This window comes from Galleria mellonella, unplaced genomic scaffold (assembly GCF_026898425.1).
Source record: "Galleria mellonella isolate WM207_F2 unplaced genomic scaffold, CSIRO_AGI_GalMel_v1 utg90, whole genome shotgun sequence".
In the NCBI taxonomy this organism is placed as follows: Eukaryota; Metazoa; Arthropoda; class Insecta; order Lepidoptera; family Pyralidae; genus Galleria; species Galleria mellonella.
The window spans coordinates 1,318,500-1,334,426 of record NW_026442172.1 but is presented as its reverse complement, the minus strand read 5'-3'; the positions used below and the strand labels follow the sequence as shown (position 1 = coordinate 1,334,426).

Below are 15,927 nucleotides of genomic sequence, written 5' to 3'. Positions count from 1 at the left end.
AATACAAAATTTAAAAGGTTACATTAGTAAATATATTATTGTAATTTTTCAAGTTAAATATTTAAAAAATCTACGCGTATGGTAACTGATTAAAACATTACTATTTCCATATAATTTAAATGCAATAACTTAAAAAAAGTTCCTCCTTGATTCAAATTTATACCGAGGCCTATCTACTTATACTATAATTCATTGAAATAAATTATAGTGCATTAATGTTCATACATACATAATGTATGTACTTATATAATTTACACGACCTACAAAATAGAATATTATGACAAATCATTAAAGTAAACACCGTCGACAAGGCAGTTAGCCAACACTGAGTGTACTCATGAAATAACGTGAGCGTTACAAATGTATTAATAGATTATTAAAAGTCAATATGGCAGACCTACATTAAATAGAATGGACACTAGCTATTTGGCTATTACCAAAAATTATAACTTAAAAGCTTACGCTACCACAAAATGTTATTTTAACATTAGACTCACGCACGATTCTTTTTGAAATTCTTTGAAGTAGAACATTCACTCGAGCATTTAGAGGTATGCGTTAACCCTGATCTGAACATTAGCCATAATTCTAAATTTAAATTTTTATCGCGATAGAATTGAAAACAAATCACTGGTAATTAATAGAGTGTAATGAAAGTTATATCAAATAAAAAAAAATTCAAATCTTTTATTTTAATATCTTTGAAAAATGAGAATCTTAAAAAAAATTGAATAAAATTTAGTAATTAGTTTATTAGCACCAGAACGCTTTAAAACTTTATTATGTTAGGTAAAATGAACAATAAAACTATTTATATATTTATTTAGTTATAATTTTTTTTCTGCATAATTAATATAATGGTTAAACTGTAAACGAAATATAAAATAAGAAATTAAAAGCTAAAAATATTTCAAAATATTATAAAATTCAGACAACTATCAAATTGAAGTTTTTATTCAGCTTTTTTTAAACACATGACTGTTTAGAAGTTATGATATAAAATAGACAATAGACAAATAAAAATAGACATATGAACGCATAGACAAAGAAGAACTTCATACTTTTAACATCTCTATTTTCGCGAAAGAGACAAAAAAAGTTTATTACATGTGTAGATGGCATGCTTACTTTAAAATGATCACGTCAGATAACGTGAAGGGTTTGATGCCAAGAACCAAGCGATACAAATTCATGGCTGGTTAATTTAATACGGCGGTAAGGTCAATACTCCGAGATATGTAGGTCACTCGACGTCGGCCCTACGGAGGCTTGCTCATTGACCACTGAGCAAAAAATTCTAAGAAACTGCTTTTGTAATAAAAAATCAGAAGGCAGAATAGTAGGTAATTATAAAAATTCTGAAGTAATTTTTAATGTTTCAGGTAATTTTTATTATTTTTGTTGCACTCTACAAAGGCAATATTAAAAAAGGGCTCCTAAAATATTATCTGACATATATAATTTTCTATTTTTTTTATTAATTATAAGTTTATTTAATAGATAATAAAAAGTTTTAAAAATATGATAATTATGCAATAATGATAATCATGACTAACATTTTTTTATTAAATCGTAATTTAATCAGTTACATTTCAAATGGCTAAAACTATCATATACACATATAAATTACATTAATACAAAATACTTTTAACGCTTTGGACATAATAATGTGTTTTCATAATAATGAAAACTAACTGCATATTCTAATTATGTGTCAAAGAGAACTGATGCATAGACTATTTATTATTTTGCCAAAATATATACATATTTATTCAGAACTAATGATGTTTATTATTATTTATTATTATAATTTGTCTTTGTGAAAGATACAAGGAATTACCAAACAAGAGAATGTATCATTGAGAACGATAGGGAAGGTCAATACCACGGCAGTAGGTCAACAATCGGCAATAAGCGTCGAGCTGAGGACAGGCCATCTATTCTGGTTTCCTCTTTCATCATACTACATAATACGGATGTGATACGTGTTATGGAAATTATAAATGGGTATTTTATGTAGGTATGTACTTATATATATCCATAATTATATCACTATCACGGGAGCTTAGAATGTATATTAAAATAAGTACATTTATTACACACATTTCGTAATGAAAGTAGCATGAAGGTATTTGACATAGTATTAAGGATAGTGGTATGAAACTTGTTTTCATATAGCAATATATACAATACATACATACATATATACCATTTGAGTTACAGTATTCAGGGTTGTTCGCGGTTTATCGCTTTCCACCAAATGTGCCGTCAACTTACTTAATACTTTCGGATACAAAAAATATTTTAATACATTTTAATACTAAATATACAAACATGACTCGCTGACTAGAAATAAATGCATAATTTATATGTATATACTCTATTATCAGTGCCGCTTCTTAATCTCTGATTGTACATCTTGGGTTTTTGTTTATGTCAATGATGTATGTACGTATGCGTTTATTGCTCACTCATAAGTAATTTATATTTTAATTTTAAATATTCAGAGTTTTGGAGCAAAGAACTCATAAAATTTGACTTTGTTTTTTATAGTCAAGTTAGTTTCATTAGATTACCAAGTGATGAATAATAATATTTGAATAAAGAGTATGTATTTAAAAAAAGATGGATGCATCGCATGTTTGTTTTTGATAATGTTTATTACCTAACCTCTCTAAATTTTTTTAGTGACATTAATATCTAACTCTAACTTCCTTTCTGAGTACTAAAATGTATTCTGGTCCAATCAGTTATTTAAACGTGATTAAATAACAAATCTCCATACATCCAATCAACCAAATATCGCAATAAACTTTAACACTGATAAAATTCGTAGCATATGCTTTAAGTATACATATTTGTATTTTTAAGTTTATTACTAAATCTTCTTTTTTAAATGGGTAATTTGACCTTTAAAACTTTAACATGCAGTAAAATTACAAAGTAAATCAAAAGGTTTCAGTATGAGACCTTCTAAGACTTACAGCTTTGCGAGAGGACAAGAGAGGCCATTCACCCGCATCAGTAACGTTAGATTAATATAGATTAAAATTTGTATATTTATAAACAAATTATTTTTAATAGTATTAAGATACAGCTGCACAAAATAGATTAAAGTATATTGTCATTATCATATCCGCTATTAAATGTCTAAAGCTGAACATAAACCTCCTCATAGACTTTCATAAGGAACTGTCCCAAACCACCTATAAAACCTCCAGGTTTTACTGAACTGGATGGCCATTTCTTTTCGGTATTTGCCATTGGGGTTTTTTTCCAGTAGTTGTCATGCTTTACAGACGATTTGACAACCGCATTTATTAATATTTAATACTATTTATTATTATTTATCAGTAGTAGTTATTAGTTAGGAAGCTTTAGTGATGTTTTAAGACATGCCGTTACTATCCATCCCTCAATTATAAAGTTCCCTTAATTGCCTCTTACGGTAACCATGAAAAAGAAAGGAGCGGTTCATTCTATGTTGTGACCAAATAGTGATACATATATACAGACATAAATTACATGCTGTTTCGTATATGTAATTACAAACTTTAAATATATCAATATATATAAAATAATATTTAAATAAAAATTTAAATATTATTTTATATTAACCCCATTTAATAAAGATATATGGTACAAAAGCGAATTCTAAACAGTACCTTTTAAACAGTTTTACCGAAAAGCATGTAATCTATTCACCATTTAATCCTTAACATAATATATTTTACGCTTTATAATTGAATATGACTTTTTATACAACTTAGATGATAAAGATTGGAAGCAAAATGTACTGAGAAAAAGAAACATAGATAATATATTAATTTGATCCATCTTAAAAATTTAATTCGAAGATATATTTATAGGTAGGTCCATCTTATTTCTAACGATACTAGAAACACTTGTTAGCCAGCGAAGGACAGAGTGAGCTCGCAGAAATGGAACAGCAACAAAAAATAACTTCAGAACTACTCGTTCGCGAATGGTTCTGAAATTATGCAGACGATCGTAACTCGCACACAAACAGCGAAGTTTAATTTATGACTCGTTATTTTAAGATATCACCTGTTAGATTGAGTTATGGAGTTTTTTTTATTATATACATACAAATTAATAACTATATTTAAATAGTTTATTACTTGTAATAGTGACAATAAACCACTAATTTGGAGAATTTTTGATTATTTGCACGACATATGGTGGAACCAGAGGGAGACTTTGTACAAAAATCGATTGCTTGGGTGCCTCTGTCCCATTCGTGTTTCTACCGTGAAGCCGTTGTGTTTGCATGGCTGTGTTTCGGTTTGAAGGGTGGGATATGGCGTGAATTTACAGAGTACAGAGGAATAACATCTGAGTCCTCAGAAATGGCAACGCATGGGGGGTATCATGGGCGAAATGGTATACTCTGTTATGTCCACGGTACTGCTCATGTCTATAGGTGACGGTCACCACTTTCCATCAGGTGGGCCGTCAGCTTGTTTGCCATTCTAAGTTGTATAAAAAAAACATCAAATGCCTGCACATATTAGATTTAGTGTACGATCCACGAACAAAATAAACCCATGAGTTAAGTTAATCTAATTTAAAGAACTTATCTCTGATTTATATATAAACTAACTGTGATGCAGTAGAATATTTTGATTGAATGGAATAAAAAGTAGTCAATAGTAGTAACTAGTAGCAGAATGAGATTTCCTTCTTTATTCTACTCTATAAAATACAAAATTTTATGATAATTGATGAGCCGTTAAGACACCAAGAGGTGACGAACCAACAAACTCGCTGTCATAATTATAATATTAGTGAGGATAAACTATCCCCATATTATGGAGCAGTGGACTGTGATGAGATATCACAGTCCATGATGTCCAAGTAAATGATGTAGACACGGATTTTAGCAGAGAAAAATGTATTAACAGCGACCAAGCAAGCAAGACAATGTCAAAAAATACTAACATGAAATTACAAATAAGAACATTCTAAAAATAAACAAGTATCAAAAAGTATATAATAAAATCTTAAGAGTTTGTATAGACCGATCGTTAATACCCTATATAAGGACGATGATTAAAAAAATCTCATGCATATCTAGCTTAAATTGTAAAATTGCCACGTCACGATGTTCGTTCACGCACTGATCGCTCTTCAAAATCATTCAATTCATTTGAATGATACTTTATAAATGTGTATTTTTTTATCCAATTTTAAAAATAATGATTATCCAAATAAGTGATTAATGAAGGATGTAAACAATATTTGTCGAATTTTATGAAGTCGAAACAATTGTCAGAAGCAACAAACATAGTAATTTCATAATATTCCCGTTATACTTCTAAATATACGAGTATAAACAACATTTGTCGGGCCTACTAGTTCTTGACAGTCAGTAGTACATAATAGATTTCTACAGGATCTAAAATCCAAAAATAACTAAAATGCGATACACCTAAAATGAGACATTAAAGGCGTAAAAGTTATAAGTATTGCTATTACAACATGCGACACCGTTAATTATAATAACTACATACAATCATGGTCACCATTTAAAGGAACCTACATGTAATTTAGCTGTGTAGTTGCTACTGCGGACAAACATCTTTGGACCACAGACGTGGACGTCACGGAGGTTAAAAAATAGAATGGCTTTTAATAGATTTCTTCAGTAATGACTACCATTTTTTATATTTAGATTTAAATCTGCAAAGCAACAGCTACTTCAATTGTAATAAAATTATAAGATCAACAAAAGAAAACCAAAACTCAGATGGAGAGATTCATTTATTTATTTTTTCTTCACAACAAAATTTGTATAATTTAATGCATGCAAAATTAATGACCACAATCCATTCGGAAATCGCCAAGATCTCATATAATATACATAAAAAGTACAGGCGAATTAAAGACATTCTACTTCTAGAAAAAATCTTAAGATAATAATAATAAAATAAACTTCACCGTTTTTATATGACGTGTAATATGATTAAACATGTACTAGTACATATATTCTTACTGCTCAAGTACTTAATTTTTTTTTAAATAATTTATGACTTTATTCCACGTCATAATGAAATTAGTATAAAACTAATGCTGGAGTAAAGTATATTGACTTCTCCAAAATCTTTAAAAATTAACGAAAATATCTTATGACAAAAAAAATACTACAAAATTAAAACCTGTCCTTCCTAGAGTTACTTAAAAGGCTACTCTGAGATTGAATCTATGTGGTGAAAACTCATCAAACATATCGCAATACTCCCCGCCGTGACTATTTGCCCGGTAATTAAGGCCGTACAAACAATTTAATCGGTCTTTCAACTTAGCATGAGTACCTTGATCGATCTTCATAGTCCTCATCTTTTGAAATGAATACTTAATAATGCGGCATGTTAAATACCATGTGTGTGCTTGAGTCTGCATTCTTAGTTTATATGAGGGTGTCGTAGACAGTTTATGGTAGTTAATTGATAAACTTTTATATAGGAATATAAACATATCCTAAAATAATTAATTTAATTAAGACAATAATATATTATATATATAAAGTTATTTTTTAGAGAATAACACACCTTTAAATGTGCTGAAAATTAGCATCGAGAAATTGGCCACAAAAATTAGAATCAAAATATACTATATGTTAAAACAAAATACTGTACACTCAATTTAAATAAATCTGTTCAACTATATAAGCATTCTTAATTACATACTTATATATATTACATTCATTATTAGACATTTAGTTGCCTATTTAAATATTATTCTAGATTTACACAGATTAGACAAAAATATTTTTTATCATAATTTACGCTACGAAAACCGCCAAATACAGATAGTAAATAATAATAATAAAGAAGCGCCAATGCAATCTTTTTTTTCTATACCAATAACGCATCTGGACCCACATACACGTGCAAATAAAAACGTTCTACTTAGAATAATGACATAAGTGGCTACGTAATAATGATCGATTACAATAATGTTCCTACACCTTGACTGGTCGTTTCTAAACATGCGCAATGTGTTTAAATGAATAAATAACAATATTTTCATAGAAATTTTTGGGCATTGCTTTATAAATGCAGCTTTGCCGTATGCAGATCATCTGGCGACCACAATTGTGAAGGATTCGTGCAACTGATATAATCTATACAATATTGTTGCGGTCGCAAAATGCAAGTCATGTGCCATTTGCACAATGAAAGGGTAGGTACGTTCTTAAATAATATAATTTTATGTAATAATATGAATGCGATCGATTGGTAAAATATTTTTTTTTGTTACCCAATCAAGAATATACAGCATTTTTTTATAACACAGGAGGCAAATAAGCATGCGGCTCTCTTGATGGTAAATAACTACCGCAACACCAGAGGATGTGTACGTGTACTGCCGGCTTTTAAAAAGAAATGTGCTCTTTTCCTAAAAGTTACGATATCGTATCGGTTTTGAATGAAATTTCGTACCTATACAAGTACTAATAAAATATATCTAAGATCTATATATACTGTAATTTACGTCAATAAGGCAGCGGAATGAAACTATAAAATAAATATCATACAATCACCAATGTCTTGAACGTCTTTAGGGTTGAGTAACAAAATATGATGTATCTTTAAAGTGATTTTAATTAAAGTCTTTTTAATATATTTAGGCTAACAAAAAACTAATAAAACCTAAATCACCGAAAACCACATTTAGAAATAAATTTCCTAAATAGTTTTATTAGAGAACCGTATCTAAGAAACAGTTTATTACCATTACCACTGTATAATTTAGGCATTAAATATGTATACTCGTATATATGTGTTATCTAAGAAACAATATTTAAAATTTGACATAGAGCTAAATTAGGTTTAAAAAATCGTAAGTCAATTTTACATTTCATGTTTTAACAATAATTTTCATAACATACAAATACTGTTATTAGCAATTACAACATTTGGCAAGCATGTACCCATTATTTACACTATATAATACATTTACACTGCTCTCTGCTCCTCACTTAACTAAATGTTTGTTCCGAGATGGTGGTTAAGCGTAATAAAGGCAATTTTTATGCTTCGTGCCATCCGGCATTTAAAAAGCAGATGCATAATTTTAGGAAACTGGTTTGTGCTCGAATTTTTTATCTGTTTTAATGAAAATAATTATTTAAAATATTTTTTAATAACACTTGTACTAGTTTATGTAATAATCTCAGTATCATATAATTATTTACACAAGTGCCAATTTCATCAATTACACCTGTTTTGAAATTTACCTGAGGGAGACTTTGTACAAAAGTCGTTTGCTTGGGCACCTCTATCCCTTTCGTGTTTCTTCCGAGCAGCAGTTGTGTTTGCATGACTGTGTTTCGATTTGAAGGTTGGGATAGGCAGTGAATTTACAGGGTACAGAGGAATAACACCTGAGTCGTCAGGAATGGCAACGGGGGTATTATGGGCGAAACAGTATACTCTGTTATATCCATGGCACTGCTCAGGTCTATAGGCGACAGTTACCACTTTTCATCAGGTGAGCCGTCAGCTTGTTAGCCATTCAAAGTTGCATAAAAAAATTGCAGCTGACTTAACAACAAAAACGTGTATTCCTAAATTATAGAAATTGCATAGATACCTAAAGTTCTTTAGGTATCTTTTCATATATTTTTTATGTCCATTATATGTCTATCTACTGATGTATTGTTATAAACACAAAAACTATGTAGAAAAAAGTATTATCCCAAGCAGTAAATTGTTATACATTTTTTATCTATCATAATACAAAAAATATTTAATATAACGATATATTAATTCTTATATCTATCTATATCTCACACCAAATCTCTTGTGGGGTAGGCAGAAAGAACCGACAGTCAAAAATCTCTATTCGTGTATATATCTCTTGCTTTCTGCACTTCATAATTTACCTCATGGTATGAACACTGGATCTAGAAACTCTTGACTCCTCCTTCAGAAAGAATACAGTCTATCTGATCATAATAGATCTCGATCTAGTTCTCTTATGGTACTTGTACCTATCAATATTCGCATTGTATATCTATTTTATTGACAATTATTTCTAATACAATAAGACTCGGTAAAGTTTCTTTAAGCGGCTGCATTATTTTATATAAATATGAAAAATCAAAAAATCAAAAAATATAAATTCGTACTTACATTGTAAGTACTCGTGTATTACATTGCTAATACATATTATGTAATAATAATATTAAAAGTATAATATAAACGTCGCGTATTAACATATTTAACTATAAAATCAACCTGTACTAACCAACAGTAGCGTACGGTCTCTAGAAAAGACATCAACGCCGTCAAAGAGTAATACAATTGTGCAAGTTGAAGTTTACCGTTTAAAATTATCTTTCGTCATCGTAGTTTGTCGTACAGAATGCACTGTAGGTAAAATTATATCATACGAAAGCGTTTTGTAATGTTCCATAGAAAAATAATATGAAGATTACTCGTTGTTATAAAAAAGTGTACTGTGAAAATGTAAAGTGTATGATTGAGACATAAATATGTCTGTTTATGATAATTATTGATTAGTATTAAATTATTTTAATTTATGTTGAACTAGCTGTGTCCATGAATTTGTTCACGTGACCAGGATAAAAAGTCATCTATATTCTTCTGCATACTAAATATATATCCCAAATTTTATGACGATTTGTCCATATATGTAAATCCATTAGTGTGTCATGTAATACATAATTTACAAACATATATGTATATGTGACATACATTTATACATATATGTGATATATATGTAGGTATGCATATATGTGATATATATGTATACATATATGTCACATTTGTCTTAAATTAAGAGAGGCAGAATATGACGCATATATGTATTACATATTGCGAGTTGTTCTATCTAGTTGTTCTTTCAAACTTGATGACTATAATTATAAACGTTTTACAAAAACCTTTCTGTCATCATTAATATTCCATTTATTAATGTAATTAAAAAATAAGTGTGTAATGATGCCATTATAATAAAAATATATAATAATAATAAAAAAATTATTATTATAATTAACGAATAGTAGCACGGTTAGATCTATTAATTAGTCATACAAGATATGTTCCCCTAAATAATTTAATCATTAAATTATAGTAGTAAAAACGGAAAAACATCTGATAGGCCGAGATAAAAGCCTCAATACACCGGGCGCCCCAGCAATCCTTTCGTTGATCGTGGGAACCCCGCCAGATGCGTTCCTAGTCACGACTAACCTTTTTTTCTAAATCTTCATTTGTAGTACCACCACAATTTCAGAGACTTTTTGCAATACAGTATACTAAAAGATTACTTTTTGTTTTATTTTTTCTATTATCTTTTTTGTATTTGAAAATTTTTTTCCTAAACAATTCTTCATCAGTTCGCAACAAAAAAAGAAACAATATTTTTAATTTGTAAAACTTTGTCAACGTAGGACAAGAACAAAGGATCAACGTAAGGAAACGAGGTCCTTAAAACTACAAATAAAAAAAAAATAACAATAGTTCCATCCAGTTATTTCTTTAAATTGTCTGAATTGTCTAAAAATCGTGTAGGGAATTTTATCAATGATTATAGATATAGATAAGTGTAGTGGTGGTAGCAAAATATTAAATTAAATATGTAATCAAAATTGAATTAGTATAATGGGATTATAAGCGCCGTTTATTTTTTTGCATTATTATGTTTATTAGATTCAAGGAAACAAAAACTAAAATAAGCTTAATATACATTCCATTAAGTATTTACTAGTAGCTAATTTTATTCACAACTTTATACAGAATAAGTACTAAAAATAAAATTTTATAACGTCAATGTAATTTATAAAGATTTGTATACATATATCTATGTTATAATAATAATAGATTAATTGGAGATATTGCTCTTTCTAAATGATTTAGTTAACTGTACTTTTAATGTAGTTTTTTTTATTAATATTCAAATTGATTTATTAATGATCTTGAATTTTGTAAATAATATGTCTTTATTTTTAATTTAACTTACGTAAATATTTTTACTTTTAATTGAAGTAAATGAATATTTTTGTCCTGTCAATCCCGATATAAATGATAGTGAACGTATATCTATCAAAATGATCAATAGTAGTGGATACAGGAAACAACGGACCTTTTATTTTTCGGAAACACTATTACCTCAAAGTTGTAGTTTTTGTGTTTAAGGGTTGCGTTTCTTCCGGTGACTAAATACGATATGTGTGAGATATTTGCAATTCATCATTTCTCGCGAAATCTGCTACCGTCTTTACTTTTCGCACGTTTTATAGAACACCTTCTTGCAGAATTGAAGCATATGAAATTGCAGGTAAAATGTCATAGTATATACATATATAGGTATATAGCCAAAAGATTAATTCCACTTTACAAGATTAATTAATATTTAGCTTTATGTGTAAACTACTGTTTCCAAATACATTAAATTACTATACTCGTATATATTGTATGTATACAAATTTTATAATTTGCATAATACAAAAAAGTTTCTTTCTACTTGATTTAAATTATTTATATACCTAATAGTTATACACTATACAAATAGAATGAGGTATAAACATGTATGTAGTTAACTAAATTTCGTTTATGACAATAGCTGACAATCAAACTTCTATTCATCTACACTTACCTGCATGGACACTATTCTTTTTTTGTACAAAATCTTATCATAACTAAGAAAGTATTATATAATACTTGTTAAGAAAGTCAAAAGAAGCCGCTTCCTTGATCTTTACCTCCTTTCTGACGATAATGTTTCCTTTTTTCACGCTAAGGAATGTGTTTATATTGTATAATAAAACTTTCTTAAAATCTTATGACAGAGAGTGACTATGGTAAAAACAATGTATCCTTTATAGCTGTAAGAGAAAGAATAATCTAAACTACATACTAATTATCAAATTTAAAACAATGCAAACTATTCATCAGATTAGATTTTTGTAAAAAGATGAAGTTACTTCGTCATGAAAATAATTAGTTTAGTTTACTTTTTGTTACAGTATTGTTATTTTAAATATTTGAATAAAAATTTTAATAGTCCAACAGTGTAGCAAATATTAATAAATTATGCAGTTGTATTTTAAAATTTACGTATACGTACGTACATACGGCTCATATTCCATTGTCTGGTTGGGAAACAAATTTATCGTCATTACAACCTTAAATTAAAAAAACTCATTGGATTTTTTGTTTCTTTCTCTTCATTTCAATCTGAACTATTTAATGACCAGCCAAGAATTCATAAGCATCCCCTGGGTCTATTATAATGCATAAAATTAAATGTTAAACCATATTCATTGACAGACCCCAGGGACTTCCGGTGAAATCTCGGAGAATATTGAAAAAATATAAATCTAAACAAACACATGACAGGAATAAAGGCAGATGGCGCCTGGACGGAAATCGAAAGGGACTTTTTATGTGTTCTTCACTATTGGAATAAAAAACCTTAGAAAATATAGCACGTTATTAATAGAAAAAAAAGGGAAAGCAAATGATGTTCGTGGGAATACATGAAATGATTGATGTTTACATAAAAAAAAAAACTTTAATATATTAACACTCTACTTAGACACAACCTCATTATAATCTTATATCTGAAAATTAAAAAAATATACCTACATGAAAACCGACTACAGTTGTGACAAAACCAGTTATTTTGATTTAATAACTAAACTATTAATCCGAATTTGTTTAATTTTGTATGAGATCGATCGTATATCCTTTCAGATAAAAAATCATTTTCCATATCGGTTAATAATTTATGAAGTTATGAGATAACAAACGTAAAAAAATACAACAGAATTTAGAACCGCCTTCTTTTGGAAATCGGTTGAAAATCTCAACAAATTTAATTTCATTATATTTTACTGTTTATGATGGTTATTATTTTTTGTTCATGAATGAATGAATGAATGGTTTATTTTCTCTTCACAAAAGGTAGAATAAAGTAACAACTTGAGGTACAATTTGATATGAAGACCAATTTTGTGAGAGACAGGTGCTTGCGGTAGGTTTAGAAGAACCTGTGTTACAAGTCACCAGATAGTAGTGACCTGTCATTATGTTAAAGGATTCGTCAGCTAATACAATATTAAGCATTCATAATTAATCTGTTGTTAATTACGAATGATTATTATTATGTCTATTTTTACAAAGAAAATAAACAGCGAACAGAAACATATTAAAAATCAAACTGTCACAAACATAAAAATTAGGATTATTTTATACATATGTGTCAAACAGTCACTTATTGATTAAATATTAATATGGAAATATCGTTATATTTCTATATTACACACCTTATATCCATATACACCTTAACTGTAATTACTAATTAATCTCTTGTTAACAATTATATAAATAAACCTATAAACTGATTTACAATATATTTCTAAATTTATTAAATATCCTTATATATTTTTTAATATTTAATATTTTGCGTCATACATGCAATTTTGTATAATATAAAATATATATTTGTATTTTTATCTTGTATATTAATCTTAAAAACTAAAATATCCTTAAGGTTTCATAATATAATTATACGATAGAAGAAGAGAAATTAAGAAGGAATACCTTCGATACGTTTTTTTGTCCGTCGAAATATTTTTACCTACGGAGGAGAAAATAAAGGTTTTATTTTGTCGGATAATAACTTAGACACAAATTCAACAAACACAGTCACACTGTGGTTTTAATATTTAATTTAAAATGTATTTTAACAAAAAAGTCTTGGCCGACAATTATTCATTATTAACTAGGTTTTTTATTTATTTTGATTTTAAGTGTTTCGGTTGCTACAAATTATGTTCATTAAATAATTCAGTAATCAAATTATGGCATATATCTTACCTTTCTATATTAATATTATTATAGATATATATTATTAATTTATGCAAATTATCAATTTCAATCAAAGTTAAAAGGACGTAAAATTATAGCACTATTATTTCATTCAGTGCTAAAGCCATTATTTTCAGAAACACTTTCTTTTTTAATGTGGAAAATAACTCAATGCGGTGCATCTAGATTACTTTTAACAAATGACCAATTTTAGACACCTGCAGCTGTCCCATCTAAATACAAAATAATAACCAATCCGTTCCCTTGTTCTAAAAGATTCATTACAACTGTCCATTTCGGAGCGAAGCAATAGAGACGTAAAAGTAAAAGTGACACAATAATAGCTTCTAAGTCTGTAATGTTAAATCTTACATTTCAGAAGCAATATTATAATAATTGACCCATATTTTTGTAACATATGGGTCGATAAGGCAGCTGATGGTAGGTCAAGAATGAATTTCTAAGTCCGTAATTTTGAGCCTTATTATCGCATATTGATTTTTCTTTGTTTTGAGCGGAAGGATTGCTGCGGGCGTGGGATGCTAATAAGGTGTTCAGTTTCTTTATGTTTTGCACCTTGTGTATCAAATTTTACATTGAAAAAAATACTTTTATTGAAATAACCTGATTGAACAGGTGTGATTGTATAAGGTTTTATTTTTATTTACAATTATTTGTATAGAGAATATTTACGTACATTTTATGTAAAGTAATTTTTTGTACTAGGAAACAATTTTGATAAAAGATAAAAAAAGTCTGCATTATTTTCAAGTGTACATACACTTAAAAATACCAATATTACTAGCAAGAACATCTAACCATATAGCAAAAAGCCATAGATATCAGATTATTATGCGAGTATGCATAGATATAAACAAACATCAGACAGGCAACAAACCTTTACTGGAGATGATTTTCCAAAAATATTGTATGATATGCAGTAATTATTACCAAAACTGTGAAAGCAAATTTTTAAGTTTCAAAAGTGACTTACTTTTAAAATAATATCAACATTTATAATGATAGTTAATTTTAAACTATCGCGTTATTTACGCATATTTTAAAAACACAATCGGGACTTAACGCAATGTGAAAGCCTTAACAGGTAAATAGTATCTACATACCTGCTTCTACGTGGTGCAATCTACGTTGAAACGTCGGCAATAAAGAAACAGGTATGTAGGTACTACTTATTTGTAAAGACTTTTACATCGCGTTAAGTCCTGATTATGTATTTAAAAGTATAACGTTTTTTTAATAAGTCTAACATAACAATAGTAACCCAATTATAACATGATACAGATAGCAATATAAAGAATTTACTATATTAAGAAAGTTCACCCTCATACCCTACAGCCTAAATGGTCGCGTACAACGCGATTCCTAAGATGTTTTCTCCCACGAACACTCAGTTATGGAATGAGCTCCCTGTCGAGGTTTTCTCAAGAGACTACAGCATGGGTTCTTCAAAAGGGGAGTAAAGAAGTTTCTTCAGGATCAGCAACGCGCACGTAATACTCCTGGTAATGCGTCGTTCATGGGTAACCGCTTACCATCAGGTGGACCGTATGCTTGTTTGCCACCTCATTAGTATAAAAAAAAAATTGTTTAATTAAGTATCTACAATAATTGAAACAGTGATTAATCAATCAAGCTTTATCACATTATCATATTAGACATTAATATATACACATAAATAAAACTACATTTAAAAGTAGATACTAGTAAATAACATTATATTAATCTGGTAAATATCTATGTAATACCTACATCTGCTTGTAAGAACTAATAGATTGATAGCTAGATTTGTTTCAGATCTAATACAACAGTGATCTATGGCAAATGCATCTGCTGGACGAGTAGGAAACGCACTCGCCGCACCTGCGGCGGACTCCCACGCTCGTGCACTATTCCTTATAACAGGTATATCGTACTTACTTGTACGTATGACGTCTTTAAAAACGTCTCTATACAAAACTGCAAAAGGCGACAAATTTACACTTTTATTTTATTTATCCATCAAGCTTTAATTTCATTGTAATTCATTTCTTTATGATTTTCA

The 15,927-nt window shown here is 28.7% G+C and overlaps 1 long non-coding RNA gene across 1 annotated transcript in view; it reads left to right on the top strand.

Annotated features, from left to right (window-relative positions):
* Positions 1-15,700, top strand: part of LOC128202351 (uncharacterized) — a 29,597-nt gene extending 13,897 nt beyond the window's left edge. The window contains exon 3 of the long non-coding RNA XR_008253727.1: positions 15,681-15,700. This is a non-coding gene — a long non-coding RNA (uncharacterized LOC128202351). The remainder of the gene's footprint in view (positions 1-15,680) is intronic.
* Positions 15,701-15,927: the final 227 nt, after the last annotated feature.